At 40.7% G+C, this 13,797-nt stretch overlaps 1 pseudogene across 1 annotated transcript; it reads right to left on the bottom strand.

Annotated features, from left to right (window-relative positions):
* Positions 1 to 541: 541 nt before the first annotated feature.
* On the bottom strand, positions 542 to 2,043 carry LOC306652384 (annotated as a pseudogene). The gene is made up of 2 exons: positions 2,032 to 2,043; positions 542 to 1,393 (listed from the first exon to the last, which is right to left on the bottom strand). The product of its transcript is annotated as an uncharacterized misc_RNA (transcript).
* Positions 2,044 to 13,797: the final 11,754 nt, after the last annotated feature.

The raw sequence follows: 13,797 nt of genomic DNA, 5'->3' as shown, positions 1-13,797 counted from the left end.
AGGGCTGAAGTTCTTTGTCTGGAGTCCAGCGGCTCCTGAAATTGCTTGGAATTTTTTAGTCTAAGTGAGTATGTATGCATGTTTTCCTGGAAGAAGGTCCATAATTTTCACCAGTTTCCAAAGGGCCCTTGACCCCAAAGTGTTAACAACTTTTCTGGCTCAGAAAGGAAATGAAGTCTGCAGGAATTGTTCACACACAGGGCAAGGTTCTGCCTCAAGCCTGACCTGCCACCGACCTGCTGTGTTGACTTAGACCAGCCACTTCCTGTCTCTGAACTTTAGCTGACTGGCGGACCAGGCAGGAGCAGAAAGGCCACAGATGCCATCCCTGCAGCCACATGAGAGTAGAGATCCATGGCCAGGAAGCCAGCAGGAGGCTTGCCCCTGCTGTGACTCCCATGAGGCCCGGGGAGTCTTCCTACCAGGGCTTGGAATTGGCCTCTAATTCCAGGCTCAATCAGGTCACCTCTATAGGTCACTGCAGGTAGATCTTAGAGGACGTGTCTCATGCCAGGGTGCAGTGCCATGCAGGTCCCCATTCCTAATCTCTGTGCCCAGATGTGCCAGGAACCTTCTGGGCTATGAGGTCCTGCCCATTTTGCATCTGCTCTAGGCTGCAGGAGCCTGAGGAAGACCAACGCAGGAGCCCAAAGCAACTGCAGAGGGTCCTGAGCCAGTCTTGCCCCTCTCCCGGGATCCTGCCCAGAGAGAGGGCGGCGGCCCAGCGCCATCTCCAGGGCCCCGGGACGCGGCTCTGGGCCTGGAAGCAGTCGAAGGTGGCAGGCACGGGGCCTAGGTGGGCCGCCTGGCCCTCCGGCCCCTGGCCGTGGTTGCGCTGGTGGGTCTTCAGCGAGCACTCGCGCGCGAAGCCCTCGCCACAGCGCGGGCAGAGGTAGTGCCGCCTCTCCCCAAAGACGGCGGGCCGGCGCGGGTGAGCCGCGGGCATGCGCGCGTGGGTGCGCTGATGGTTGAGCAGGAAGCGCCGCTCCCGGAAGCAACCGCCGCACTGCGCGCACTGGTGCGGCTTCTCGCCGCTGTGGATGCGCTGGTGCGTGAGCAGGTTCTGCTTGAGGCTGAAGCAGCGGCCGCACTGGGAGCAGGGGAAGGGCCGCTCCCCGGTGTGCGTGCGCTGGTGCGCCTGGAGGTCGTGCTTCACGCTGAAAGCCTTGCCTCACTCGGGGCACACGAAGGAGGCCGCGCGGCCGCCCCTGCGTGCTCCTTCTGGTGCCTCACAAGGCTGGGCTGCTGCAAGAAGGTCTGGCCGCACAGGGGGCAGCGGTGGGGCTGCTCCTCGGCAGGGTAGTGGATGACCAGGCCTCGCTCGTCCCCCAGACCCTTTTCTCCGTTCCCCAGAGCCCCCGGAGGACTCCAGCTCGGTTATGGGCACTTCCAGCTGCAGTCACCAGCCCATGGTGCCGCCTCCCGAGCCCTTTGTCTCTGCCGCAGCCGAGAAATCATATTTTTGAAATGACACCTTCTCCCCCACTGTTGCAGGGGCAAAATGGGTAAAACCAGAGCATGATGGGAGTTCAGATTTCTTAATTCAGAGGTAAAACAATTCCTGGGCTCTGACAAACAGCTGAGTAAGGAAAAGTTAAATATAATCTAGTCTATAAAGTTGCTATTCAAAGAGTTCTCAAGGATACAAAACACCCGAACTGCCTCTTGAATTATTCTAAGGACCATTCTGGTAGATTTAAAGGTTCTTCTGTTACCTAAAGGTCTCTTTAAATGCGTCAAGCTCAACCTGTGCTTCACTCATTTATGACTGTCTTACAATGTAGTGACCAATGAAAAACTTAATTTCTCATCATTCAGAAATACATTATGCTCTAACAAATGTGTATGTCATCTTTACAAGGTCATTGACATATACTTTCCTGACCCTAAGAGAACATGGAAATTTACTATAATTACTTAGGCAAGGGTATAAAGAAGTGACTCATCTCAGGCTAACACTTCTAGAAAAGATCAAGGCATATGCCACTGTATATAGGAATATTAGAAGGGTTGAAGAGATTAGACTGTCACCAGATCAGACATGGTCATACTGAAAGTTCCCTGAGGACAGGAGCTGGGTTGCATTTACTGGTGTTTCTAGTTCCTGACATAGTTCTATTATACAGTAAATGTTCAATGAATCTTTAAATAACATTTCTTGAGTAATAGACATGCATCCTATTAAATGTGGTAAACATATACTGGCAATGGGCTAGGACAAGGCAGCATCTTATTGTGAAATATAGCATTTATGACAATGGAAAACCATCTTTCTCTTTAAATGCTGACAGTAGAAACAACAAAAGGAAATAAAACTTAACAGGCAAATAGAAATAGCAACCGATGATTAATAGATCACTGTCTGTCTCACAGTTACCTTCAAAGAATCGACAGAGAGAGTCACAGGGAAATGACAGCTGAAGAGAACCCAAGAAATTCCCTAGCACCACAGCAAAACTGTGGGTTAAGAAAATAAAACAAGAGAAAATATTGACTTGATGATAACTCGTCAGCGAGGCAGCAATTAGCAGCATGTGGAGACAAGAAACTGGACATCTTTACTCCCAGGAAAGGGGAACACAAACTTACAAATCGATGTTTTGTGACATTTCTAGAATTCGTTCCATGAAGATGACACTTAAAAGAAAAAAAAAAAAAAGCCACTAGAATCCTGTAAGCAACAGTGGACTATCTTATGTCACCTCATCACTTGAAATGGACCCAAGGAAAAGCCCAGGTCAGGACAAGGAGAGATGACTAACACGGGAAGCTATATACTGTACTATAAACTAGTTGAGACCTTTGACAGTCATCCACAGCTTCTAGGGATTTTCAGGAGTTTAAAAGATTCTAACCTCAACAGAGATCGAGACTGAATTCACTGGAAGTGGAAAAAGTTCCAAAAGGCATCACAGGGCAGCTTTCAACACTTAGGAGACCTGCAAAACAAAATACTCTCTACAGCGCAATCAAAAGTAGGCCTCTGGCCAAGTAGAGATGTTGCACTGCTTCTTGGGTCCTAAGATCTAAGAGAGGAGAAACAGAAAGCTGCAGATGAGAAACACCAAGTTCCTACAGAGATGGGGTCATGGAGAAGTACTATCAAGGATCAGGCAATGCCCACCTACACATTGCACATTAGTATTTATTTACAATTACTTATTAGGTAGAATAAAACTAATAGCACTATGGCACTGAGATTTTTCACTGACGGTATTTTCTTTAAAAAACAAAACCAAAAACCCTCACACTCACTATGCAAGTACCTATAAAATACTGAAGTCATGAGATTTGCCCAATGAGGAAAGTATAAGACTTTCTAATAAGCAGTTTGTAATATTAGCTTCCTAATTAAAAAACACATTTTATCTCAAAATACACAGAAATCTCCCCAAAGCATAAACTATAAAACTCCAGTCATCTTATATCAAGGTGTGAGTGGAAACTTTTGCTTTAATCACTGCTATCTTTGATTTTTCTTAGATAATATTTGCTAAAATATTATTTTAAAACATGAAGCATTATATTATGAGCCACCAGGTGGCTCCAGTTTCATTCCATACATGTTTTGCATGTAGTTTTTGTCAATACACAAGTACATATTTAAATAACCCAATTCTAATAATGCTTTCCTTTGATGAGTACACCATTTTTTCAAGTGGATTATTATTTTTTTTAATATTGCATTTTATTAATCTAGGTTCATAATGAATTAGCAAGATTTGGATCGATGTTAAAAAATTCAGTATATGTTTATATTGAGGTTATTCTGAGTGTTCTAGTCTTCAAAAAATATTTAAAAGGGACCACAATGCCATCTCCCACCCCCAACCCCCACTATGCTTTCAAAAACATACACACATTACAGGAAATGTAGGAAGAACAGAGAAAGTTAAAATGACAACTTTAAAATTGTGTTCCAGTATATTGAATTGACTGTAGTCTGCTTATCAGACAGCTCTCTTCCCACAAATCTAAATCGGGAAAAGCCACATGTAATCATAAATAAACTACCAGAGGTCCAACCAATACTTTTTAAGGGCTTACGATTATGTCTGTTGCTTTATTGAATAATACTGAATACAGAAGAGGTAGGCATCCACCAAACACTAAGATCAGTAGAAAAGGAAAATGTGAATATCATAATACTAAACATATAAAATACAAATATATTTATATGTTCATCTGTAAAATGGACAGAGGCAGGTTTCTTTTCTTCCTCTTCCCATACTGAGAAATTCCTAGCAAAACTCACCCATATCCAATAAGTGCTTCAAAGAAAGTCAGTCTTCAATTCATCCCTAATTCATCCCTTTCTTTTGGCTAGCAGGGTGGGCATTTAAAATTCCACTTAGACTTTGGGACCAAGCTACATTCCTTAAAATACAGCTTTATTGGAAAATCCTGTACTTGGGGAATAAGTATGTCATCATTAATACTGAAGCAGTCCCCACCAGATCCCCAGGTCTGTTCAATTACATGGACAGCAAAGGGGGATAGGTCATCACGGGATCAGAAGGTTAAAGACCATACTGAAAAATGACTTATGGAAAGTATCTCAGGTTTATTAATGATTTTATAATTCATACCTATATAAGGATGCAATTAGCTTTCAAGAAAAAAATCACTAAAAGCACTTACATTATTGACCATTAAGTGTTATTTAGTCATAGAATATAATTCTTCACATATACATAAAAATAGTTTCAAAGACTCCCAGGGTTGGAAAAGTAATAAATGTCATTTAAATAATCAACACAAATTTTCAAGAAATTTAAAAAGATGCTCATTAAATTAATATGAAAGAATAAAGTACAGAAAAGCATAGGCAATCTGGCTCAAATGAGGTGGCTGAAGTTGCCTTTCTGGATATTCAGACTTAAAGAGCTATCATAACTAACAAAGATGGCATGGGCAAAAGAAAACACAGGAAGATCAGCAGCACAAGGGAAGAGACACATGTCCACAGTAGGAAGCTTCCCCCAGGAACCACACAGTGACTGGCACCATAAGCAGGCCATTGTAACTGCTGGATAATTAGCTAAACAAAACACAGAAGACAAAAACAATACACATATTGGAAATTTAATAGCAAAGTCTAAAACCATTAACAAGAAAATAAAGTAGAAAAATGATCAGACCTAGGTGTAGTATAGGTTATTTCTTAAATAAGATGGAAAAAATTAACAAAATCTACTACTTTATGTTAAGAACTTATTCACCAAAAAGCAACATGAATAAAGCAAAAACACGTTAAGTTTCATAAGAAGATATTTCCCACACCCATAAGTAAAAAAATATTACTATCCAAAATATATAAAGAACTCCTAAGCATCTGTAATGAATAAATAATTGGTTGAGACATAGGCAGAGTATTTTAATAAGAAAATTATAGAAACTTAAACCTGAAAAAGTCAATGACTATGAAAAGAAGTTGAATTTTTTTGCTATTAATCATAAAAATGAAAATGAAAATGAAATTGACATACATTTCACACACCTAATAATGAAATACTGTGTCAGTGAAAAGGAATGGAAAAAAACATGCATATATCATATGTTCATGAGTTATAGAATCATACAGGCTGTACAACCGCATGCCATCCCAGACAGGTGGGTTCCAGAACCTCTGAGGACATCAAATCCACAGGTGCTCTAGTCTCATATACAACATGGGTTGGTGTTTGCATATAACCTATACATATCCTCCTATATACTTGAGATCACCTCTATGTTTCTTATAATACATAAAAAATGATCAATTCTATATAAATAATTGTTATACTATGTTGTTTAGTGAATAATGACAAGAAAAAGATTCCATACATATCTATATTGATGCTTTTTTTCTAAATTATTTTCAATCCATTGCTTCATCCTTGGATACTGATATGGTTTGAGTATGAGATGTCCCTCAAAAGTCCCTGTGCTAATACAGAAGGTGAAATGATTAGATTATGGAATCATTGACCGAATCAGGTGATTGATCCATTGGATAGATTCATAATTTGAATATATTACTGGATGGTAGGCAGGTTGGGCCTGACTAGAGGAGGTGGGTCACTGGGGGTGAGCCCTGGGTATTATATTCTTCATCCCTGGTTTCTTCTGCATTTTCTCCCTCTCCCTTCCCCTCTCTTTCCCTCTCCCCACTTCCTTCCTTCTCTCCGTCTCCCTCTCCTTCTTCTCCTTCCAGGCTGTCAGCAGCTGAGTTGCTTTCCTCTATCATGCCCTTCAGTCAGGATGTTCTGTCTCACTTGGCCCCAAAGCACTGGAGTCAGCTGACAAAGTGTGGAACCTCTGAAACCATGAACTACGATAAACTTTTCCTTGGTCTGGTTGTTACTCTCTGGCATTTTAGTCACAAAAACAAAAAGCTGACCAACACAGATGCAGAACCTATGGATACAGCAGCCAGTTGTATACATAAAGCTAAAACCACATTAATTACCTCTACAAACCCTTTAGTAAATCTTGATCCATATAAGTAACACTTCTTCAGCTGAGTGGTAGCTACTCGAGCATCTGTTCTATTATCTCTGTACTTATGTACATCCTACGTGTTTCATACATGAAGTCACCCAGCACTTATGACTAAGGAGTGCGGGCAATGCCACTTCAATTTGTAGCACCAGTATCTAGAACAATAATAATGCACAGAAGGCATCCATTAAACATTTGGTGCCTGACCAAACTGATCACTTCTCTAGCCTTACTGCTAAGCTGGCACAGACCTACAGTGACAGAAAATATATCACTAGCCCATGTGATATTTCAATGATTCTATTAAGATTCTATAAAATCCTCATATCAAGTTGAAGTATCGCTCCCTTTATTGTCTTATAACGGGACCTAATTGTACTCTCTGGGATAGAAAAGGTCTTACATTTCTTTTAAATAATACACACCATTTCATTTTCCTCATCCATTCCACTGATCCTGATTGTTAAATCATTTAGGATCCAGACTGTTATCAAGGAACATAAATTCTCCCTCTCAGCTTGAGGAGACAGCTGGATGAACATGTGCCACCAGCTGCATCTGCATCTCATCACTGCACTGAGTGAGACAGGTGAGAGCAGAACCCTGGGCAGAGAGTAGTCACTCAGTTCAGGGCATCTGACGGTCTCCATCTGAGCCCCCTCATCCAAGGGGGTGGCTGCAGATTCCAGGGATGCCTGAAGCCACAGGCAGTGCAAATCCAACACATCATGTGCTTTTCTCACACACACACACACACACACACACACACGCACACACACATAATATAAAGGCTCATTCATAACGTAAGCAAAGAGGTGGACAGCACTCGCCAATAAGAAAACAGATAAAATATAGTTATAAAATATACTAGAATAAAGCCATGTGAATGTGGCAATTCTCTCCAAGCATCTTGTTGTGCTGTACTCACACTTGTTGTGACAATGTGAGGTGACACGGTGCCTGTGTGATGGCATGGAGTGAGGTGACACATTCACTAGTCACTGTGATACTGCATGAGTCTCCCTGAATACAAGGAGCACTCTCCCTCCAGCGGATCTGAGGACTAACCCAGACCACGAGCAGGGACCTGACCAGCAGGTGTCCATGAAGCATGGATGCACAGGAGGAAGTGATGATGCACGTCCTAGAAGGGATGGTTGAGGGGGCACGACTTCATGCTGTGCACAATGGCACACAATTTAAAACTTACCCATTTGAAATTGAATTGCTCATTATGGAGTTTGCTATTTAATTTTTTGAACTATGGTAGACATAGAGTAACTGGAACTGTGGCAAAGAAAACTACAGATAAGGGGACCACTGTACTCAACAAGACACATTCTCAACAAAAACTGGATGAAAAGGACATATATCTTAAAAAACCTCTGCAAAAGCAAGAGGTTTTATTAAGAAAATGTCATAAAACATTAAGTATTACAAATTGTTTCAAATATTAGAGTTTGATTTCTTCAATAAGAACATAATTCTCAAGATGATTTACATCAAAATGACAAAGAACTTACAAACACAATTATTTTCCTTCATTTATTTTTATTCAAATGGCATTGGTCCTAGTTTTATCAACAAAGCAGTTTTTCTCAAAAGTGCTACATAGGAAATAACCAGACAGGGAGGCATGCAGAGCGACTCTACTCACTGCCATGGAATGGTAGGTACCAAAAATACACAATCCTGCCATCAAAGCTCTAGATGCGGTGGAACTCAAAGAGAAACAACAACTTAGAAAAAAAGCAACAGTAACCATTATAAGTATCTCATGAGTATTTAGAATAGATCACACAAAATTATATAAAAACATGTATATATAAGTGCACAAACACACTCAAGTATATATATAACAATGTGCCATGAGGTCTGAGGTATTAAATAAATGTAAAACATTATAACCTGAAAGATATTATTCACTAAGAGCACACACTGGTTTTTTTAATAATCTGATGAGCTATTTATAAGTAAATTAAGAAAAATATGAAAATTAAAACAAAGACTTGTTGGGAGTAAGGGCATGGGGAATGTGTTTGTTGGTAACTAGAACAAATGCTCACAGAAAGAAAAATACCAAGAACTGGCTAGGGTTTCTCCACTCCTATAACCTCCCTGATCACCAGCCATAGCAGCATCACTACCACCATCATGACCACCATCACCACCACCACCACTACCACCATCACTATCACCAATACCACCACCACCACCACCACCAGCTCCACCACTGCCACCACCATCATCACCACTACCACCACCACCATCACCACCACTACCACCACCACCATCACCACCACTATTACTACCACCACCACCAGCACACCATCACTACCTCTACCACAATCACCAATATCTTTACTACCACTACTATCATCACCACCATTACCACCATTACCACCAACATCACCACTATCATCACCACCACCACCACCACCACCAACACCTTTGTTTACAAATCCTAAACTAAGCTGACAAATTCCAACTCTGCCTTGTATTACATTAGCCCAGCCTCTTATGATTCCTATATGAAATACAAAGAGGACACTATTCATGTCAAATGCCCTTGCTAGCCTGAAACAAGACATGCATGAAAGTTCTTTATGGTTTCATGAGTCTCTGTTAGAATTCCATGAGCTAAATGCAGCACACCCAGACCACCCATTCCATCCTGGAACAACATGGTTCTCTGCCTACCAGGGGCAGGCCCCATGTTGGCCCTCCAGACTGTCCTTATCCTACTCACATTTTTTGTTTCTCCACAGGACACACATTACTGTCTCACACTTTAAAACTATGTCCACTCCTTAGCAGGATCATGCTATACAGAAGCAGGAACTGACCCTCCATCTGCTTGCTGTTGTGTAAGCATCCAGAGCAGCACACAGTGGGCACCCGGCACACTTGCTTCCTAGCAGGCGTCCCCTCCCTCACGTGTGATCAGCAGTGCCTGTTCCACATGCTGAATTGGGGTGGAAAATGCTGCTGAAGAAAGTAAAAGAAACACTTGGTTATTTCCTAAAATGACTTGTTTCATGCCAATGATCTTAAATTTTGATGTGAGAAGACTGAAATGATACAATAGTTGGTGCTTTTCAGTCAGTCTGGCATCTCAGTATCTTGGTAGGTAAAATCATCAATAAAACATTTTCCCAATTCAAAAGAAAGTAAAACAAGTTATTGAGTTTGGCATTCTCAGAACAGACTAAACCTAATGAACAAAATAAAAATCTCCAAGTCTAAAATCAAATAGGTTCATATTTGGCTCATACACTTTGCTACTTTTCATTCCTTTGTATGCTAAAGTGACACAACTGGAATTGATCTAGACCCTTTCCTCAGCAATTGCAAGCCATCCTTACATCAATGTAAAACCATACAATCAAAACCTGTGTAACAGCTGAAATAAAAATATGAAATGAACAATTTGTCATGAAGAAGTTGGCCTTTTTGTTCTTCCATTTCCTTTAAGTTCTTAATATGAATGCTGCCAAAAAAACTACTTCCCCAGTATCAGTTTCCTTTTTCTTAGATATTAGCAACTGCTTCACCCACCTTTGAACATTTATTTTCTCTTTCTCAGACACAAAGTTTCACAAACAGAATATGCCACAACTGGTGTGTGATGATCAACAGAGTTCACCTTCCTGTCCACCCAGTGCAAATGGTTTAGAGTAAGCACATGGCACAGCTCAGGCCAGAAAGCACAGGCACAGCTGCAGGTGTACATGGAACACAGGATGAGGCTCTTGCTCTTCACCACAAGATATGCTGAGTTGCAGCTACACAACACACCAGGACAGCCTAGAGGGCCAGAAATGCAGATGGTGGCCCCTGAGAATGAAGCCGACACCGTGGGTCAGAGAATAAGAAAGAACAGGGGCGTGGACACCGCATCTGTAGCCCAACTTCACATCAACAGCTAAATCCACCTCTGTCATTTTCAGCTATACAATGCAATAAATAATCTTTTGTTTTATTTTGTGTTGTTGGAGCCTGTTGTTTTGTTACCTGCAGTATACCAGAAGGCTTCCCCCACAGATGGAGTGAATGAATTCTTCCTACATCTCAATGTTTTACCAATACTTAGAAAAGAAAATTTTCATGATATGTGTTAATATCTAGATTCATATCTGTCACACACAGGTCAGTATCTAGGAATTGAAAATCTAAAAATTTAAGGATCACATGCATTGGGAGATCAAGGGAAAATAAAACACTAGATAGAAAATACAGGCACAGAATGGGAAAGCATGGGTCCCTAAAGACATGATTAACTGGCCTCTTATTATAGAACATTCATTATGAGGTTGGGCAATGAATTTGTGCTAATCAAGAATCGTCACTATAATTGTTTTCTACCTTATTTTGATATTAAAGCACAGATAAGAGTTTATAATGACATATATCATTTTACACTGAGGCATAGAATAATAACACATTAATGTTTGCACCCCAAAATATTAGGGCATAATTGAAGATTAGGTAGAAATAATGAAAAATAAAATGTGAATTAAATTCACATGTTTTACACCTAACATACATGCAGACATTTTCAAAAATTCTACGTTAAGAGAATGATATATCTCAGTAGCTTGGTTATTCAATTCACAGAGAAGAATACAATTTGAAAGAAAAATTATGATTGTGTAAACATAGTCACTTGTTATATGAGGGTAGCAAAAGTCATGTGCTCATTAGAGTTCACTAAAATTAGAAATATCTGCTCAGAAAATTATTGATTGATTAAATAGCTTCTCTTCCATACAGGAGTCACTGTAGAATAAAAAATTGCAATGTTGAGAATCAGATCATATTAGAAAAGATGTAATAATAACAAAAATAATAACAAATTGATTTGGAAAATGTAATAATTACAAATTAAATAAAAAATAACAAATTGAAATGATTCACAATGATCAAGAAAATACCATAGGTTCATATTAAAACGATATGTACCCTAAGGTCTAAGAAAACAAAATTGGAAAGCAATTATGTAGGTGTAGAAAGACATAGAAAGCTACAATTGAGGTAGGTTGATCTTTATCCTCAGCATGACAGTTCCTTTGATTTGAGGAGACTAAGAATAGAAAGAGGCAAACTTAAATGGGAGTAGTGCTTTACAAAGGAGATAATACACTCATGGAACAAAAGAGCAAAGAAGGTACAAATCACACACAAAAAATTCATGTCTGAAGCTGGGGTCCAGTTCAGGGATCACATGTGTGCTTAGCTTGTGCAACTCTCTGGGTAGATCTTCAACACTAAAACAAAGCAAAACTTCTATCTGAAAAATTCCGGAAAAGAGGATCTTCAGGCAGGAAGGGAAGACACAGGAAAGTGATTCTGCATTCTCAGTTGCTAGGATCAAGCACTCAATGGGGTTTGATTCTCAGTGAGGTGGGTGAGTTGTAGGTTACTAAAACTCAACATTGGAAAGTCAGAGTACCTCAGAGAGTTAGAAAAGTTGGGTACATGGAAAAGGGACAAATTAAAGCTAAGGTGCTTGCAGGAGCAGTGGCATAAGCACACAATGATGGATAAAGTTGAGAAATACTATGAATAGGCTTAGTGTGGAAAATTCTCAGATTGTAAGGGCGGCCTGCCCTGGGCAGATCCAGAGGCTGCTTGGCACAATGAACCAGTACAGGAAAGATGTTCTGTGTTTCACAGTTGTCCCCAGAGTGCAGAGCAGGAGCCATCTTGAGACAACTGCACTAGGGTAAAAATACAGTAACCAAGAACTAGGATCCAGGAGATCAAGGCTGGCTGATTCACAGTCCTGGCAGGCACCTTCTGTGTGACACAGACTTTGCCTAGCAGGTCCAGAGAAAATCAGGCACAGAGGGTATTTTCCTTGGGAGAATACAAGTCAGGGAGCCTGGGAGAGCCCCCTTTAGGTCAGGGGCTCACAGGACAGCCAAAGTGGGTAAGGAATTTGAATAGGGGGCTGTGACTGCATGCTCAGGACTGAGTCAGGAGTCTGGGAAGGGAAGTCCTCCATGAGCAGCAGAAGCTGCAAAGAATTGGCTCCTCTGTCCCATGAGTAGAGAATCCTGGGGAGACTCCTGAGGTGGCTCTCCTCCCAGCACAGAGAGGCATTGATTGAATATCTCCAGACTACTCACCAAGCACTAAAGCAACTGGGTCTCACTAAACCTAAGTCCCGCCCTCGAGTGTTCCAGCTACAGGAATGTATCTCACACAACCCAGGAGCGACTTCACCCTGGAGTAGAGCTGACAGTACTTCCCATCCCCCCTCACCTTGTACTTCCCAGAAGGGAAGCTGAGAATTTTTGAATTCCACCTGCCATTTCAGTGAGCAAAACACACAGAAAGGAAGGGTCTGACAGCCCAAGTCCTATCTTGTGCTTAGTGCATACCTCAGGAAGAAACCAAGAGAAAGACAGCTGGGCACAGATGGTGAGCATATATTCTCATTGACTGTTTTCTCCACCGCAATGGAAACCATTGTTGCATTTTCCAAGACTTGCCTTTTCTTTCTTTCTTTTTCTTTTTTTTTTTTTTTACAAGTGTGTGATGAGTGATTCGTGGGCAATTATACACACGCATACTTATTTCTGTTTTCTCATTTCAAGTACTTTTTGAAGGGAGTTATTTTTGCTTGCTGTTTTCTGAGGGTTAGGGTTTTGATTTACATTTTTTACAGTTTGGGTCTGTTTTGTATTTGTTTTCACTATTCTGTTGCCCTTGTTTCTCTTTCTCTTCTCTTGCTAATTATTTGCTTCTGTTTTTTCTCCTCAGCCATAACCATCACATTCTACATCTCTTCTGCATCTTCCCTGTTCACTTTTTGAAATTGCAAACTCTTTTATACCCACCTATACCTTCTTCTTTGCTCTTAATTAACTCTATCCTTAACATAGCATTAATTGGTTTATATAGTGCCAGCCCCCACCACTAATTCTGTAGCAATTATTTTTGCTACAGAAATCATAGATAATAACTGTTGTTTGCTTTTTATGCAAGACATAATACATGATTACTTACTGTTTTTACTGATGGAAATTGCTGATCCTACCATTTCTGTTTATTTTGCCAACTAACACTTTAGGTGTAATAATAGAAAACAAGTATTTAACTTAATGCTATGGATTATTTGCACAGGTTGTTGCTGTCATTTGGTTCCCCTAATCTTTAAGGTACTGGAAACCTATAGGGTCACTACAAATTCACAGGGAAGAAACTCTGCTGCTTGTAATCCATTTGGATAGATGGGTAGACACAGACACACAAAATGAAAAATCCAGAGAACAAACCATCCCAAACATCTCAGAATGCCTCAACAAC

Source organism: Sciurus vulgaris (assembly GCF_902686455.1).
Source record: "Sciurus vulgaris genome assembly, contig: HiC_scaffold_181_arrow_ctg1, whole genome shotgun sequence".
Lineage (NCBI taxonomy): Eukaryota > Metazoa > Chordata > Mammalia > Rodentia > Sciuridae > Sciurus > Sciurus vulgaris.
This window is presented reverse-complemented; position numbering and strand designations above follow the sequence as displayed.